The sequence below is a fragment of the Gorilla gorilla genome, chromosome 8, assembly GCF_029281585.2.
Source record: "Gorilla gorilla gorilla isolate KB3781 chromosome 8, NHGRI_mGorGor1-v2.1_pri, whole genome shotgun sequence".
Lineage (NCBI taxonomy): Eukaryota > Metazoa > Chordata > Mammalia > Primates > Hominidae > Gorilla > Gorilla gorilla.
The window spans coordinates 94,220,841-94,239,216 of NC_073232.2; the positions used below are offsets into that span (position 1 = coordinate 94,220,841).

At 38.4% G+C, this 18,376-nt stretch overlaps 1 long non-coding RNA gene across 1 annotated transcript in view; it reads left to right on the plus strand.

Annotated features, from left to right (window-relative positions):
• Positions 1–16,013, plus strand: part of LOC109028513 (uncharacterized) — a 33,190-nt gene extending 17,177 nt beyond the window's left edge. The window contains exon 5 of the long non-coding RNA XR_002007523.4: positions 15,575–16,013. This is a non-coding gene — a long non-coding RNA (uncharacterized lncRNA). The remainder of the gene's footprint in view (positions 1–15,574) is intronic.
• Positions 16,014–18,376: the final 2,363 nt, after the last annotated feature.

The following is an 18,376-nucleotide window of genomic DNA, read 5'->3' on the forward strand; positions in this document are numbered from 1 at the left end:
TAACAATGTAGTGAATAGAACAATATTTTCCATTCTTGGGAATCTAGTGTAAGAAATACTTTTTAAAAAGTTTCATATAAGAATATGCTATGAAGAAATTGGGACTTGCTTTTATTATAGACCTATGGGACTGTGATTCATGATTAACCACTGTTTGTCAAATTACTTGTTTAAAAATAAATTAATAAGAAAAATGCTCAGGGGGAAAAAAAGGGGAAGGAAAGACAAAAAAGAATCCATATATGTCTACAGCAATAGTGGTGGTTTTTTTTTTTTTTTTTAAAGCCTATGCTTAGCCTGTTTCTGTGCCAGGAAGCAGTTCAGCTTCACTGCTCTGTTCACACCCTGTGCCTAAAGCCCTGTCTCTCTGTCTGCTTAGCTTAACTGCTATCCGACTTCTCGTTAAGCTCCTGCCTTCTGGAACTCTTCAGTCACATTAGCTTTCAGTTTCAGGTTCACAAATATAGAGTACCTATGTGCCAGTGTGATAAATCCATTAAGGGGAAGGTGGGAAAGAATTTGTTTAAAATCACAACCAAATACAGCCGCTTCTAACTCTTAAAGAGACCCAAAGAGTTTTCTCCTGCAATAGTGCATTTTTTTAAAATATGAAAACATGTGGATGGGTCACTAGGGTGTGGATAAGTGGCTAATAAAACTGAGAAAAGGAAAAGAATAGACTTGCCCTAAATAACGAAGCAAGAAGAGTGTGGATTTTCCACGAGCAACCCAGTAAGAGTGGAAGAGAGCTCCCACTTAGAGTGGGTGGAACAACATGACAAGCGGGAACCGCAGAGAAATCGGGAGAGAGAAATGCCCTGTAGAGGCGATGGCTTACAGACTTTCAAGAACAGATATATCTAAAAGTTTGTTTCAAAGTTATCTGCCTTTATTAAGTGCTGTGATGTATTTTCTTCCATTACCTTCAAACCATCTGTAAAGAGACCTACGCTTACAGCCTGGAGAGGATATTTTGGAGGTAACATTCTTCTTGCTTGTGAGCATGTCAAGTAGAGCCACAGGGCTCCATGCACAGAAGACAGCAGCGTCAGCTTAAGGTCCAGTGTGCTGCTGAGCCCTCCATAAACATGACACAAACATTTTGCCCACATTGTCTAAAAGGAAGTTATCCTTACAAATGGGAGAGGTGGGAAAAGTTATGTTACAGGAAAGTTGCATAATTTAGTCCTAGTGGGAACGTATGTAGTTGGTACCACCTCTGCTAAAAAATAAAAATAAAGTAGATATCAGGTTTTCCATGTTTACCATATTTGTAGGATTCCTTCCTGGCAGCCTCACCATTGTTTCTCAAATGTAAAATGCAAGCGAATTATATGAGGTGGTGAGCAGGTTGTTGAATTGCAGATTCTGATTTATTGGAGTAGGGCAGGACCTGAGATTTTTTACTTTACAAAAGCTCCCACGGGAATTTTTCAGGTATGAATGAGATAATACATATATAAAGTGTCTATATGTAACAGGTATTTAACAAACAATATTATTCGTATTTTTAAAAACAATCTACATTCAGGTAAGGATGTTTGGCCTTATAATATTCCTTTTTCTTCGGAAGACACTTCAATTCCATAACTATTCAACAATTTTTTCTACATACATATAATTGGATAACCATCGATACTATGTATTTCTAGAATATTTCCAACAAGCAATAAGAAACACTATACCCATTAGGAATCACTCCCCATTCTTCCCTTACCCCAGTCCCTGGAAACTATTAACCTGCATTCTATCTCTGTGAAATTGCCTTTTCTGGTCATTTCATATAAATGGAATTTTTAAATATATACTCTTTTAAGCCTGGCTTTTTCTCACTTAGTATAAAGTTTTCAAGGTTCATCTACAATGCAATATTTATCAGTATTCCATTCCTTTTTGTGACTGAACAATATTGGATTATATGAATATTCCATATTTTGTGTATTCATAATTTGATTGGTATTTTGATTATCTCTATTTTTCAGCCATTATTAACAATGCCACTGTAAACATCTATGTAAGGCCTGGTGCAGTGGCTCATGCCTGTAATCCCAGCACTTTGGGAGGCCGAGGCAGGTGGATCACGAGGCCAGGAGATCGAGACCATCCTGGCTAACACGGTGAAACCCCATCTCTACTAAAAATACAAAATATCAGCTGGGTGTGGTGGCACGTGCCTGTAGCCCCAGCTACTTGGGAGGCTGAGGCAGCACAATTGCTTGAACCCGGGAGGCAGAGGTTTCAGTGAGCCGAGATGGCGCCACTGCACTCCAGACTGGGTGACAGAACGAGACTCCGTCTCAAAAAAAAAAAAAAAAAAAAAAAAAAATCTAAATCTGTGCAAAAGTTTTTGTGTGCATATGTGTTTTCATTTATCTTGGATATATACCTATGACTGGAACCACTAGATCACAAATTAATTCCATGTTTAACGTTCTGTGGAGCTGCCAAACTGTTTTCCAAAGCAGGTGCACAATTTAACCTTGCTACCAACAATGTATGAGGGTTCCAACGTCTTCAAATCCTTGCCAACACTTATTATTGCCTTTTTAAAACTTACAGTCATCCTGGTGAGTATGAAATGATATTTCATTGTAGTTATGATTTGAATTTCCCTAGTGACCATTGAGCATCTTTTCATGTTCTTGTTGGCCACTTGTATAACCCCCATATATGTAAGGGATTCTTTAGGAGAAATGTCTATTGAAATCCCCTGCCAATTTTATAAATGGGTGGTTTGTTTTTTTATTGTTGTGTTGTAAGAGTTCTGAATACTGTACTTTTTCCTACACTTTTATCAGCTATATGTTTTTTAAATATTTTTCTGCCATTCAGCAATGGGTTTTTTGTTTTTTTTTTTTGTTACTTTCTTCATAGTGTCCTTTAAAACACATGTGGGCATGTCTAGTAAAGCCATAGAAACTCCATGTGTAGAAGAGAGCAACATCAATTTAAGGTCCACTGTGCTGCTGGACCTTATATTATTATATGCATTACATTGTAATGAAGTGCAATTTATCTGCTTTTTCTTTGTTGTTTGTTCTTTAGTTGCCATATCAAATAAACCATTGCCTAATCTAAGATAACAAAGATTTACACATATGTTTTCTTATAGAGTTTAACAGCTTTATCTCTTATGTTTAGATCCTTGATCCATTTTGAGTTCCCTTTTGTATATGGTACAATGTCTATCATCCACTTCATCTTTTGGCATGTGGTTAATCAAGTTTTCCTAACACCATTTGTTGAAAAGACTATTCTGGCCTCATTGAATAGTCTTGGCATCTTGTGGAAAACCAACTGCTGTAAATTTTGGATATATTTCTGGTCTCTTAATTGTATTCCATTGATTCATGTCTATCCTTATGCTAATGACAGACAGACAGTCATGATTAATACAGCTTTGTGGTAAATTTTGAAATCAAGGAGTGTGAGTCCTCCAAATTTGTTCTTTCTCAGGATTGTTTTGGCTTTTCTATATCCCTAGAATTTCCAAGTGAATTTTAAGATTAGTTTGTCACTTTCTGGGTGAAGAAGGGAGCTTGTATTTAGATAGAGATTGCATTGAATCTGTCCATTAGTTTGTTATTTAAACAATATTAATTATTTCAACTCATCAGGACTGGGTGTCTTCTCTAATAGCTTTCAATGATTCTGTAGTTTTCAGTGTATTAATCTTACATTTCTAGTGTAAAATTTATTTCTAAATATTTTATTGTTTAATGATTTTGTAAATGAAATTTTCTTAATATTCTTTCAAATTTTTCATTGCAAGTGGTATAGAAAGAAAACTGATTTTGTATATTAATTTTATATCCCGCAAGTTTATAAACTATGTTAAACTAGTTTATTTGCTCTAACTTTTATGTTGCTTAGTTTTGTTTCATTTTTTGGATTATTTATGATTTTTATATGCAAAATCAGATGATCTACACGTAGCAATAGTTTTACTTCCTCCTTACTAATTTAGGTGCCTTTTATTATATTTTCTTGCCTAATTGTTCTGACTAGACTATCCAGTACAATGTTGATTAGACATTAAGTTAGAGCAGACATTCTTGTCTTATTCCTGATTTTCAGAGGGAGGCTTTAAGTCTTTCACTATGACATATGATATCAGCTGTGGTTTTTTCCTAGATGCCCATTATCAGGATGAAAAATTTATCTTCCATTGCTAGTTTGTTGAGTGTTTTTTGTTTTTATCATTAAAAGGTTTTGAATTTTTTCAATGTTTTTCCTGCATTTATTGAGATAACCATGTGGTTCTCATCTTTTATTCTGTTAATACAATGCATTACATTGACTGATTTTTGGATATAACTTCCATTCCTGAGATTAATTCACTTGAACATAGTATACAATCCTTTTTACATGTTACTGAATTTGATTTGCTAATACTTTGTTGAGGATTTTTGCATCTACATTCATAAGGGGTGTTGGTATGTAGTTTTATTTTCTTGTGATGAATCAGGATGATACTAACTTCATAAAAGAGTTAAGAATTATTCTCTCCTTTATTTATTTTTCAAGAGTTTATGAAGAACTTGTGCTAATACGTCTTTAAATATTTGGTAGACTAAAAGAGAGAAGCTGTCTACTTTTGGACTTTGTGTTGTGGGAAATTTTTTGACTGACAATTCAACTTCTTTACTTGTTACAGGTCTACTCAAATTTTCAATTTCTTCTTAAGTCAGATTCAATAGTTTTTGTCTTCCTAGGAATCTGTTTGTTTAATCAAGATTATCTAATTTGTTATCACAAATCGTTCATAGTATTCCCTTAAAGTTTTTCTGTCTGCCTATCCATCTATCTATCTATCTATCTATCTATCTATCTATCTATCTATCTATCCGTCTATCATCTTGTACTAAGGTTCCTTTTTTATTCATTATTTTAATAAGTTGAGTACTCTCTTCATCTTCATCAGACTAGATAAAGCTTTATCAATTTTGTTGATCTTTTCAAAGAATAAGTTGTTTCATTAATTTTGTATTTTGTTTCTATCTTCTATTTCATTAATTTCCACTCTACTTCTTATTATATCATCCTTCTGCTTGTGTGGGGGATTTATTTGCACTTGACAAGAATATGTATTCTTTTCTTGTTAGTGGAGTGTCATATACAGACTTATCTAAAAGATATTGCTGCTTTGATTCCAGACCACCACAACAAAGTGAAATATTTCAATAAGCAAGCCACATGAATTTTTTTAGTTTCCTAATGCATATAAAAGTTATGTTTATACTAGACTACAGTCTATTAAATGTGCAATAGCATTATGTCTAAAATATAATGTATGCACCATAATTTAAAAATATTGCATTGGAAAAAAATGCTAATGATCATCTGAGTCTTCAGCTATTCATAATCTTTTTGCTGGTGAAGGGTCTTGCTCCAATTTTGATGGCTGTTGACTGATCAGGGTGGTGCTTGCTGAAGGCTGGGATGGGTTTGGCAATCTCTTAAAATAAGACAAAATTTGCCACATCATCAACTCTTCATTTCACAAAAAATTTCTCTACCATGTGATGCTGTTTGACAACATTGACCCACAGTATAAAGTCTTCCAATATTGGAGTCACTTCTCTCAAACCCTGATACCATTTATCAATTAAGTTTATGTAATACTCTAAATCCTTTGTTGTCATTTCAACATTGTTTGCTGCATCTTCACCAGGAGTAGATTCCATTCCAAAAAACCACTTTCTTTGCTCATTCACAAGAAGAAACTTCTCGTCCATTCAAGTTTTATTATAAGAGTGCAGCAATTCAGGCTCCACTTGTAATTCTAGTTCTCTTGCTCTTCTTACTACATCTGCAGCTGCTTCCTCCACTGAAATCTTGAGCCTTTCAAAGTCATCCATGAGAGCTGGAATCAACTTTTTCCGAACTCCTGTTAATGTTTATATTTTGACCTCCTCCCATTAATCATGAATTCTCTGAATGGTATCTGGACTGGTGAATCCTTTCCAGAAGATTTTTAATTTATTTATCTCAGGTTCATCAGAGGAATCACTATCTATGGCAGCTGTAGCCTCATGAAATGTATTTCTTAAATAATAAGACTTGAAAGTTAAATTTACACCCTGGCTGACTGCAGAATGAATATTGTGTTAGCAAGCATTAAAAACAGCAATAATTTCCTTGTACATTTCCATCAGAGTTCTTTGGTAACAATGTCAATGAGCAGTAATATTTTGAAAGGAATCTTTTTTTTCTCAGCAGTAGGTCTCAACAGTGGACTTAAAATATTCAGTAAACCACACTGTCGGCAAACTTACTGTCATCCAGTCTCTGCTGTTTTATTTATAGAGCACAGGAAGAGTAGATTTAGCATAATTCTTGAGGGCCCTAGGATTTTCAGAATGGTAAATGAGCATTGGCTTCAACTGAAAGGCACCAGCTGCATTAGCCCCTAACAAGACAGTCAACCTGTCTTTGAAGCTTTGAAGCTGGGCATTGGCTTTTCCTCTCTAGCTATGGATGTCTTGGATTACATCTCTTTCAATAAAAGGCTGTTTCATCTACATTGAAAATCTGTTATTTAGTGTAGCCACTTTCATCAATGATCTTAGCTATATCTTTTGGATAACTTGTTGTAGCTTCTACATAAGCACTTGCTGTTTCACCTTGCACTTTTATGTTATGGAGACAACTTCGTTCCACAAACCTCATGAACCAAACTCTGTGAGTGATTACTCTAAATTAGGCCTTGGCTTAAGAGGACATTGTAGGAAGTTTGATCTTCTATCCAGACCTCTAAAACTTTCTTTGTATCATCATTAAAGCTGTTTCACTTTCTTATTATTTGTGTGTTCACTGGAGGAGCACCTTTAATTTCCTTTAAAAACTTTCTCTTTGCATTCACAACTTGGCCTCTTTGGCACAAGAAGCCTAGTTTTCAGCCTGCCTGGGCTTTTTATATGCCTTTCCCAGCCAGCTTAATTATTTCTCATTTTTTCTTTTCTTTTCTTTTTTTTTTTTTTTTTTTTGAGATGGACTTTCACTCTTGTTGCCCACATTGGAGTGCAATGGAGCAATCTCAGCTCACTGCAACCTCCACCTCCTGGGTTCAAGCAATTCTCCTGCCTCAGCCTCCTCAGTAGCTGAGATTACAGGCATGTGCCACCATACCCGGCTAATTTTTTGTATTTAGTAGAGACAGGGTTTTACCATGTTAGTCAGGATCGTCTCAAACTCCTGACCTCAAGTGATCCACCTGCCTCGGCCTCCTAAAGCGTTGGGATTACAGGTTTCAGCCACTGTGCCCGGCCTCTAGCTTTTGATTTAAAGTGAGAGAGGTACCAATTTTCCTTTCACTTGAATACCTAGAGGCCATTATAAGGTTGTTCATTGACATACTTTCTATATTGTTGTGTCTCAGGAAAGAGAGAGGGCCAAGGAAAGGAAAGACATGGTGGAATGACCAGTTGGTAGAGTGGTAAGATAACCCAACATTATTGATTAAATTCATTGTTTTATCTAGGTGTAGTTCATCGTGTCCCAGAACAAATGCTACAGTAACATCAAAGATATCTGATCACAGATCACTGTAACAGATATAACAATAATAATTTTAAAAGTTTGAAATAGTGTGAGAATTACCAAAATGCAACAGAGACATGAAAAGAGCACATGCTGTTGGAAAAATAGTGCTAATAGATTTGCTCCATGCAGTATTGCCACGAACCTTCAATTTGAAACAGATGCAATACCTGAGAACCACAATTAACCTAACTGCAATAAAATTAGGCATGTCTGTATATGTCTATTAGGCCTAGTTGGTTTTATTGTTCTTCAAGTCTCATATTTCTTTGTTACTATCAAGTTCCTTTATTTATGATTAAAATTGGAGTATTGGAGTCTGCAAGTACTATTGCTCAATTGTCTGTTTCTCTTTTCAATTCTGAGTTTTTGCTTCATATATTTTTGAAATGCTGTTGTTAGGTGAATAATTATTTATAATTGTTATACATTCATGATAAATTGGTCCTGTCTTCATTTTACAATGCTCTTTTTTTCTAGTAACAATTTCTGTCTTAATGTCTATTTTGTCTGATATTAGTATAGTTATTCCAGCTCTCTTTAGGTTTGCATGGTATTTCTTTTTGCATTCCTTTATTTTCAGTCTATTTGGGTCTTTGAATCTAAAGTGTGTCTCTTATAGAGAGGATATATTTTGAAATTTAAAAAAAGCCATTCAACCAATTTCCACCTGCAGTGATTGATCCATTTACATTTAATGTAATTACTGACAAGATTTTCATCTGTCCTATTGTTGTTTTCTATGTGTCTTCTTTCTTTTTTGTCTCTCTTTCTCCATTACTGCCTTCTTTTGTGTTATTTTACAGCAAACCATTTTAATTTTCCTGTTTCTTTTCACTATATATATTTTTGTGTTATATTCTTTTTTTTTTTTTTTTTTTTTGAGATGGAGTCTCGCTGTCTCCCAGGCTGGAGGGCAGTAGCGCGATCTCCGCTTACTGCAAGCTACGCCTCCTGGGTTAACGCCATTCTCCTGCCTCAGCCGCCCTAGTAGCTGGGACTACAGGCGCCCGCCACCATGCCTGGCTAAATTTTTGTATTTTTAGTGGAGACGGGGTTTCACCATGTTGGCCAGGATGGTCTCAATCTCTTGACTTTGTGATCCACCCGCCTCGGCCTCCCAAAGTGCTGGGATTACAGGCGTGAGCCACCGTGCCTGGCCCTCTGAGCTCTTTATTTTGTTTCACTGGTCTATGTGTCTGCTTGTATGTCATTACCACTTGTTTTGATTATTATAACTTTGTAATATAATTTGAAATCAGAGGTGGCACTGTTTCTCAGTTGTAGCTAGAAACACAGTCAGTGAGTCTGTAACCTGGGCATGGGCTCACCTTCACAAAATGGCTTTTCTTGGTCTTGGTCTCCACCAGGGTTTCACAATCTTCTACCTGGATCCCTGAGCTTGCACAAAAGCATTCATCCATGGATGGCTGTCAAATTATTGTTGCTGTGTGAGATACGTGTGTAAAACCTCCTATCCCACCATGTTATTTAATGTCAGCCTCCTTCATTTTTAAGGGATAAATTTACTGGATGTAAAATTCTTTGTTTAAAGTCTTTTTTTCTTTTAGTTCTTTGACTATGACATCCCACTGCCATCTGGCCTTAATGACCTTTATTACCTTAATGAAAAACCAGCTGTTAATTTTATTAAGGCTTACTTGTAAATGATACTTTGTTTCTTTCATCCTCCTTTCAAGATTCTCTCTTTGTCTTCTGTCAATTTGATTATAATGTATTTAGTTGTGGATCTTTTTGAGTTTTTCCTATTTGTAGGCTGTTGAGCATCTTGGGTTTGTAGATGTTTTTCATTAAATTTGGAATTTTTTGGCCGTTATTTATGCAAATATTCTTTCTGCCTTCTTTTATTCTTTTTCTTCTCCTTCTGGGAATCCCACAATCCCATTATGCCAATTTTAGTATGCTTCCTGTTGTCTCAAAGTCTCAGAGACTCTATTAATTTTTTTTCTTTCTTTTTTTCTCTTCTTCCAACTGGATAGTTTCAACTGATCTATCCTGAAGTTTGCTGACTTTTTTCCTTCTGCCTGCTCAAATTTCTGTTAAGCCCTTATAGTGATTTTTTTTGTTTTAGTTTTTGTACTTTTAATCTCAAGAATTTTTATTTGGTTCTTTTTTTATCATTTACACTTCTTTATTGATATTCTCTATTTGGTGGGACTTTATTCTCACACTTTCGTTTAGTTCTTTAGACATGGTTTCCTTTATGTCTCTGTATGTGTTTAGCAGAGCTGATTTAAAGTCTTTGTCTAGTAAGTCCAACACATACGCTTTCTTAGAGAGTTTATTTTGATCGCTTTTTTCCTGCATAAGAATCAGGCTTTGTTCATTTGCAAACCTCATAATTTTCTGTTGTGAACTGGGCATTTTTAGAATATAATGTGACAACTCTGAAAATCAGATTCTTCTCCCCTCGCTAGGGCTTGTTGCTATTGTTGTCTGTTTTTGTTTCTTCATTTGTTTAATGACTTTCCCAGACAAATTATATAAAATCCATACTCTTTGTCATATGTGGCCACTGAAGTTTTTGTTCAGTTAGTGTAGTGGCTAGTTAATGACTGGGCATAAATTTCCTTAAATACTTGAAGCCAGCAAGTCTCCCAATCTTTGCCAGGTGGTTCTGTATGTGTTAGACCACATTTTCAGTGCTCTGTGAGTTTACAACTCTCTTCCCCCTCACTTCCTGCTTACATAGAACCTCAAGGTCAGCCACAAATGAAAGTGTAGACCTTTGTCAGTTCTTCCCTGGGTGTAAGCATAGCCTTATGCATGTGCATGATGTTCTATATTTTGAAAAACATGTTGGAGCTTTTCAAAACCCCCATGGACATCTCATTCCTAACCTTTTCCTTTTAAACTTTTTGCTTAGCTTAGTGTCTGCCCCAAATGTTGTCTACTGCTTCGGGTGTACGCAAACTTAAAAAATTGCTCCTAAATCTTACAAACACATGCCCCTGAGAGAAAGAACTTTTCATATTGGTGATTTCTGAGTCATATTAGGTAAACTCAGCCTTGTAATTGGCTTTTCTAGGGAACTGTTAGATGGGTCAAATAATGACTATTTTTTGGGAATGAGGCTTTGAAAAAACTCCAACCCCATTCTGCCCCCTCCAGTCTGCTAGTTTTTACTGGTGATTGCAGACTATTGATTTTCAAGGTTACTGTGGAGCTGGAGAGAGAAGGATGAAAATAGTGTGTCCAGAATTGGTGGGTTCTTGGTCTCACTGACTTCAAGAATGAAGCCGCGGACCCTCGCGGTGAGTGTCACAGTTCTTAAGTCGGTGTATCTGGAGTTGTTCATTCCTCCTGGTGGGTTCGTGGTCTCGCTGGCTTCAGGATTGACGCTGCAGACCTTCGCGGTGAGTGTTACAGCTCATAAAGGCAGTGTGGGCCCAAAGAGTGAGCAGCAGCAATATTTATTGCAAAGAGCGAAAGAACAAAGCCTCCACAGTGTGCAAGGGAACCCGAGCAGGTTGCCACTGCTGGCTCAGGCAGCCTGCTTTTATTCTCTTATCTGGCCCCACCCACGTCCTGCTGATTGGTCCATTTTACAGAGAGCCCAGTGGTCTGTTTTGACAGGGTGCTGATTGGTGGGTTTATAATCCCTGAGCTAGACACAAAGGTTCTCCACGTCCCCACTAGATTAGCTAGATACAGAGTGTGGACACAAAGGTTCTCCAAGTCCCCACCAGAGTAGCTAGATACAGAGGGTCGACTGGTGCATTCACAAACCCTGAGCTAGACACAGGGTGCTGATTGGTGTGTTTACAAACCTTGAGCTAGATACAGAGTGCCGATTGGTGTATTTACAATCCCTTAGCTAGACATAAAGGTTCTCCAAGTCCCCACCAGTCAGGAAACCAGCTGGCTTCACCCAGTGGATCCCGCACTGGGGCCACAGGTGGAGCTGCCTGCCAGTCCCGGGCTGTGCGCCCACACTCCTCAGCCCTTGGGTGGTCGATGGGACTGGGCGCCATGCAGCAGGGGGCGGCACTTGTTGGGGAGGCTCCGGCCGCACAGGAGTGGCTGCGGGCATGGGGGGAGGCTCAGGCATGGCGGGCTGCAGGTCCCTAACCCCTGCCCTGTGGGGAGGCAGCTAAGGCCCGGGGAGAAATCGAGCACAGTGCCAGTGGGCCAGCACTGGTGGGGGACCCAGTACACCTTCCGCAGCTGCTGGCCTGGGTGCTAAGCCCCTCATTGCCCGGGCTGGCAGGGCCGGCCTGCTGCTCGGCGTGCGGGGCCGCCAAGCCCACGCCCACCCGGAACTCCAGCTGGCCTGCAAGTGCCGCGGTTCCCACTCGCGCCTCTCCCTCCACACCTCCCTGCAAGCTGAGGGAGCTGGCTCCGGCCTTGGCCAGCCCAGAAAGGGGCTCCTACAGTGCAGCGGTGGGCTGAAGGGCTCCTCAAGTGCTGCCAAAGTGGGAGCCCAGGCAGAGGAGGCGCCCAGAGCGAGCGAGGGCTGTGACGGCTGCCAGCACGCTGTCACCTCTCAATAGGACATGTTTTTTGTTCTTACCAAGATTCAGCCTTTTTTTTTTTAATTGAATAAATGCTCCTCAGATTGCTGCTCTGGTAAATTTCCGATATTTTTAAAAAGTTGACTCTGACAGTTTTTGCCAATGTTCTCGTTGTTTTCATGAAGAAGAGGATTCTCAGAGACCCTTACTTACTCTACCATTTTACTGACATCACTGATAGTATGCTTCTTTAGACAGCCCCCAACTGCTCACAAAAGATACTTTGATATTTCGGCAAAGACCTTGATTAGTACATAAATGCTGTATTATGTTTTAAGTTCCTAACATGAGAGGTCTCATATATAATGCACTAATTTTTAAGTAAAATAATGATAAAAGTGACTCTGGGAAGTTGCTATATCTGTAACTGTCAAGCAATAAGCAGTCTTTCAAGTTAGTACAGGACCCATTTATTTGTTTGGATTTTATTATTTCAACCCACTAAATCAGGCCACCAGCAATAATAGGAAGAACTAAAAACATTGCTACAAAACATGTAATCATAAGATGTCTGACTCCAACAGAACTGAGGGAAGTGGAAATTATGACATAAAAGATCCAAAAGGAAAGTGTTTGGGCCAGCTGAAGAGAAGAGGTGGCTCCAAATTAGTCCTCTCACCTCCACCCTAACCCCAAAGGGCAAAGAATGACAGCTTAGACAGCATATATTCCTATTGGTTACAAGCTTGCCAAAGCAGTAGCTTTCAAGGAATGGCCTAGCCTGTGCCCCTGGGAATGTGTACCCTGGAGAACTTTCATTTGCTTTTGGTAGAGAGGAACCTAGAAAGAACAAAGGAAGTCTGACACATAGTATAAAATTGTGAAAAAAAGTTGCCCTTTTACATTCCAGTTTGAGATCTTTTAAAAAACAGTGAAGTTTACATATATTCCATATCATCCAATATAAAGACACAATTGAATACAATAAATGTTCATAATCACATTGATTGTATTTGAATGTTTTAAAATATATGCAGAGTGTTTTAAAATATTCAAAATATATTCACATTTGTTTTCTGTTTTAACATTATAACAATCCTGGCCATGGTGCTTCCCAAATTTTGTGAACAATATAACTGAGACCCAGAGACTTTCATCAAATTGTTAGACAAAGTAAGATTCAATCATAGCCTTCCTGTTTGTTAAAATGCATTCTCCACTACCCATATCCTTCATCATATTAGAGAATCAAGAATTTACTGTTCATAGTTTCAACTCTCCTCTTTGCTCTATGTACACACATTCTCTAAATCCATCAAGTATTTGATATCTGTGTTTTCAGAAATTACATGCGACCCTTGGTTAGCTTAATCAAAATATTTGCAACTCCGTTTAAGTCTCCTTTGAATGCACAGTGAGACAAGACAACTTTGATGCACAGAGTTGTCTTTCTTCAGGATGACATTTCTGACATCATGTCTGGAAACAAAAGACATAATGACTCCATGATATTCCATCTCAATCACGCAAAAAAACTTAAAAATTAAAAAAAGATTTTTAGAAAGAAGAAATTGCCATTTTTTCTGCAGGAAAGGGGAACTGCTCGAAGAATTTGAATGATGTAAGTTTGTCTGAAAGCTTTAAAGATGAAAGGTATCACTTTTTACCCATTAGCATTATAGGATGATGAGATCCTGAATGTGCCTTGCCACTTCAAAGGGTCACTGGAATACAGCTTTCAGAAAAGACTGCCTGCAAGATTGTGAAGGAGGTTCAATTCCCTTCAGGTTCTTCTTTCAGTGCACTTGAAGATGGCTACAACTTTTAGAATTCGCCAAAGTTTTTAATGTAACTTCTAAATCTTTCTATTTCTGGGTCCCCCTTGTAAATTTCCATATAGAACCTCAGATTTCTTTTGTCCTTCTTCAGGCCTACATTGAATTTCTAGGACTTAGACCAGGGTTCTAGCCTCTTGCTTAAATATTTATGCTTATCACTTCAGTGAACAGAAGGTACAGGTGCACTTTGGGTTCAAATTCTGGAAACCCATCATGCCTTGCCTAAGAGGTATCTTGCTGCTAAGACAACTGCCCAGAGAAATCAGATGTGTGTCCTGGAGAAACATGAGGAATACCAATTGTGAGTTTACTTCTTTAGTCCTCCCAGTGAGAGAAAGGACAACAGACAGAGTTATGTGTGGGGTGGCAAATAGTGTGTAATTATTTGCAAATCTGCCTTAAAGCAAGAGATCACCAATATATCCTAGTCTGCTTACCAGGGGAATACTTCGTAGCTAATTGAAAATTTCCCAAGGAGGTTATTTTTTGATTATGTCATTCCCAACATGATGATTTTGAGACTTTTGACTAATATTTTCTTTAATATTTAAACCATTAACCATAAATAGTGTTGTTTTGATTTTTAATGTTATTCAATGTAGTGGAGACTAAAAACTGTTTTCCTTTGCAGTGACTCAGGGGAGATCAGAGTTGGGTGAACCTTATTCCAGTTCCTGGTAGAGAGTTTTCCATATTAACAACCATCAGCAGTGGGGTTGGACACCATTCTAAACTCCTCTTGTCTGCTTCTGAAGCAGCTTGCTCTCTCTCAAGCACAATAGGAGCCATTCGGCCTGGCTAGTCTCTCAGGGGGGTCAACTTTACATTTCCCAACTCTGTGGAATTCCTTTGAGTACGTAAGCCTAAAGAGCTTTCTGTTTTCACTTTCTGTCTCTTAATTCTGTATGAAATCTAATTATCACTGTTGAGTATATAGTTTTCATTAATCTAGACATATAATTCCATTTCTATTCCACCTTGTTCCCTGGAAAATTTTAATGTAAAAACTGCTTCCATATCCCCCTGTGTTACGTATGTCACCACACACACACACACACACACACACACACACACACACCCCAAGCACAAGCATGCACAAACATGATTGGCCAAATGTGTTATTCAATTGTCCTACGATGTCTATATTCAAAGCAGAAGATGTTTTCCCATAGTCTTTCATTGTTGCATTAATTAAAAGCAATGATATTGAGACAAAAAATGTACACTAGACAAGCTCCCACAAAAAACAGTTAAAAATCTTGACATAGTTTGTGTATGTTATAAATTACATAGGATTATACCCATGGCTTTAAAAGATTTACTAGGATACCGTTTTGTGGCTTCTAAATTCTAAAATATCCTCTAACTGCCAAGCTAACTAGAACATGAAGAATATTTTGTCAAATGGAGATACACATGGTATTCCTATGGTATTTCACTGTTTTTCACTGGTAGTAAAGATTTGGGAGTAATTTTACTTTGTATTTTCCATGTAAGGAAAAAAGAAACATGAGTCTTACAGGATATTTCCACTCTTATCATTACTAAGAATTATTAGCACAAACACATTCTTATAATGTTAAAAAGAGAACATAAATTTATATCAATGTCAATATTGAACTTTACCTGAGCCCTATGCCCCTACGGAACAGTAATGCTTAAGGAATCCACCCCCATAATTTTGGTTTTCAGAAATCCCTTCCCATTTCTGTGTTCCAGGAAGTGGCTCACCACCAAGAACCACCTTTTCCCATGGGACTGAGATAACACTGCTTGTCCACTCTTTCCCATGACTCCCATAAGACATGGATGACCCCCTGGTTGATGATGAGGCCAAACACAGACCTTCCTTTTTCCTGTACCAGCTGAAAAGGTCAGACACAGACCCTCCACTTTGTTGTTCTTTATCTCATAAATGATTAGCTTAAGACTAGAACTGTCCCTACCCCTGAAACTGGCTAGACACAGAGATAAACATTTCCTGTTCAGCTAAGTGACTGGGACTCCACCTAATTGTACAATAGCCCCAGCTGTAAATCATGCTGTGTTCCTCCCTGTGACAGTCCAGGGCAAAACCACTGTGCTAAGACATTCTGATTTGCAGACCTAGTGTGCTTTCCTTATTGTAATAGCCTGAATAAAATCAATTTCCTTACTGGTTCTCCTTTTGTCTTTGGCATCAGTAATGCTGAACAAAACTATGACACTTAAGAAGCTACTCAGACAATCCTGAACAATACTCTGAAGGCAGTTGAGAAGTTCACAACCAGCTAGTCCTTGCATAATCTTTTTTCCTTTACTATCTGCATTCAGCTTAAGCACTGCCCACTGGCAAAGTTACATAGACACATAAATACACATTGGTACTTTTATTCATTTTTGTTTAAAACAGGGAATCACCTTCCACCAAATCATAAAATTCTCAAGAGCAAGATAAAGAACACGTTTTCTAAGTCTCCAAAACCCATTGGAGTATCTTTCTTACAAGGGATGGGCATTGTTAGCCTGCTAGGTTTCAGTTGATAATTTTGTCTAAATAAACTAGGTGGTGTTTTCGTTTTTTCTTTCTCAATTTAGAGTACTGAGCAAGTTTTGTCCTCTCAGAATGCCCTTCTTGGAGATAACAGATGGGCCAAATCTGCTATGAGATATCAACATGTATTCCTCTGTAATTCTGTGGGCTTTGTTGTTGTTGTTGGTGGTGGTGGGGTAGCACACAGGGGAGGGAATGAAGATGCATTCATCACCTGGGGCTATGAAGTCCATGCCTCGCCACAGTGCCCCTTCCCTGGCCCTGAAGGTCACATACACTGCCAAGATCCAGCTTGTTAACAGAAATAACAGAGCACCAAACTCCTGTGAATATCTCCTGCAAAACTTGTTGGAAAAGGTAGGCTCTAAGATAACGTTCCACACTGGCAATTTGGATTTTCATTACAATACCTGTTACTACCTCTGACCTGTCTACTATATGCCAACCACAGCACTGAGCACATCATAAGTGACACTTTTCAACCACACAACAACTTGCTGAAAGTCAGGTTCAAGTCTGTCTGAATTCAAAGCCTCTGCTCTTTCTTTACTGACGATTGATCTATTATCAAGAATACATTTCTTTACCTGATATGAGGGAGAGATTGTGGGCCACCTGAAAACCTTCACAGACTACTAATAATCCTCAGAAAGATTGGGAAGTGGGTGAAGAAATTCTAAACTCATACTTGTATCTTAATATTCTATGAGATAAACAAGTTAGGGCCATGTTGAGCAGGTCAGCTATTGTAAGCAAAGGTCTCAGATGTGGCACCAAGGCTATCTGTCCTCGGATTTCTCTGAACAGCTTAGCAGGGAGTCTCCATGGTGTAGGCATAAAATGAACCAGTGAAGAAATGTAGAAAAGTATTTGTTTGTTTTCTCCCATAGTGTGTTACGAAGGTTTTAGCCCAAAATCTAAGGAAGCAGAATGAAGATTTCTAGAAAACGCAGGTGAGATGAAGCCAAAGTGTTATTTATACAAACATGAAATCACATCAGCTCGTTCTGAATGCAGTGTAATAAGCTGCCTTTCTTAGGAATAATGAAGCTTGAAACAAAGATGTTTTTCCTCACTTATAGGAAAGCATTTCAGAGAGCTGGCATCACATCCCTTCTATACTAGAAGTTCCTTTACACTGACCCGATCCAGGAGTGGTGAGAAGCATGTAAATTGTCAAATGAAATCCTGCTTGTGGTTTGGAAGGAGGAGAAAATCCCACCGCCTTTGTTTCTAACCCTGCTGAGAAGCCGTTTTTTAAAAACCCTTTCCAAAGCACTGGGTCCTCTGAGGGTGCTTGATCAGTGAATTGTCAAGGTAAATTTCCATCTACCAGTTCTCCAGTTTTAGATCCAATCAGATGATTCCAAAAGAATAGAATTGCACAGTGAAGCAATCTAAGAAAAATATATCTACCAATGTTGGGGGAAGATGCCAGGCATGACATGGATAGAAAGGCAAAAACTAAGGCTGGGCATGGTGGCTCACGCCTGTAATCCCAGCACTTTGAGAGGCCGAGGTGGCTGGATCATGAGGTCAAAAGATTGAGACCATCCTGGCCAACATGTTGAAACCTAATCTCTACTAAAAATACAAAAATTAGCCAGGCGTGGTGGCACATGCCTGTAGTCACAGCTACTTGGGAGGCTGAGGCAGGAGAATCACCTCAACCCAGGAGGCAGGTTGCAGTGAGCCAAGATCGCACCACTGCACTCCAGCCTGGTGACAAGAGTGAGACTCTGTCTAAAAGAAAAAAAAAGGCAAAAACTATCGACAAGGAGACCAAAAACTAGATAGACAAAGAGCAATGGCAACTTCGAATATCAAGAATAACGTACCCATGTTGGTACCTTAAACTACAGGCAGTTTGAATGCAATGCGAAAAGAATTACATAAACATCTATCACATTCACATCCTTTACCACTGACTTTCCAGCTCATTTTCGACTAATGCTCCTCTCCTCTACACTCACCCAACATTCCACCTG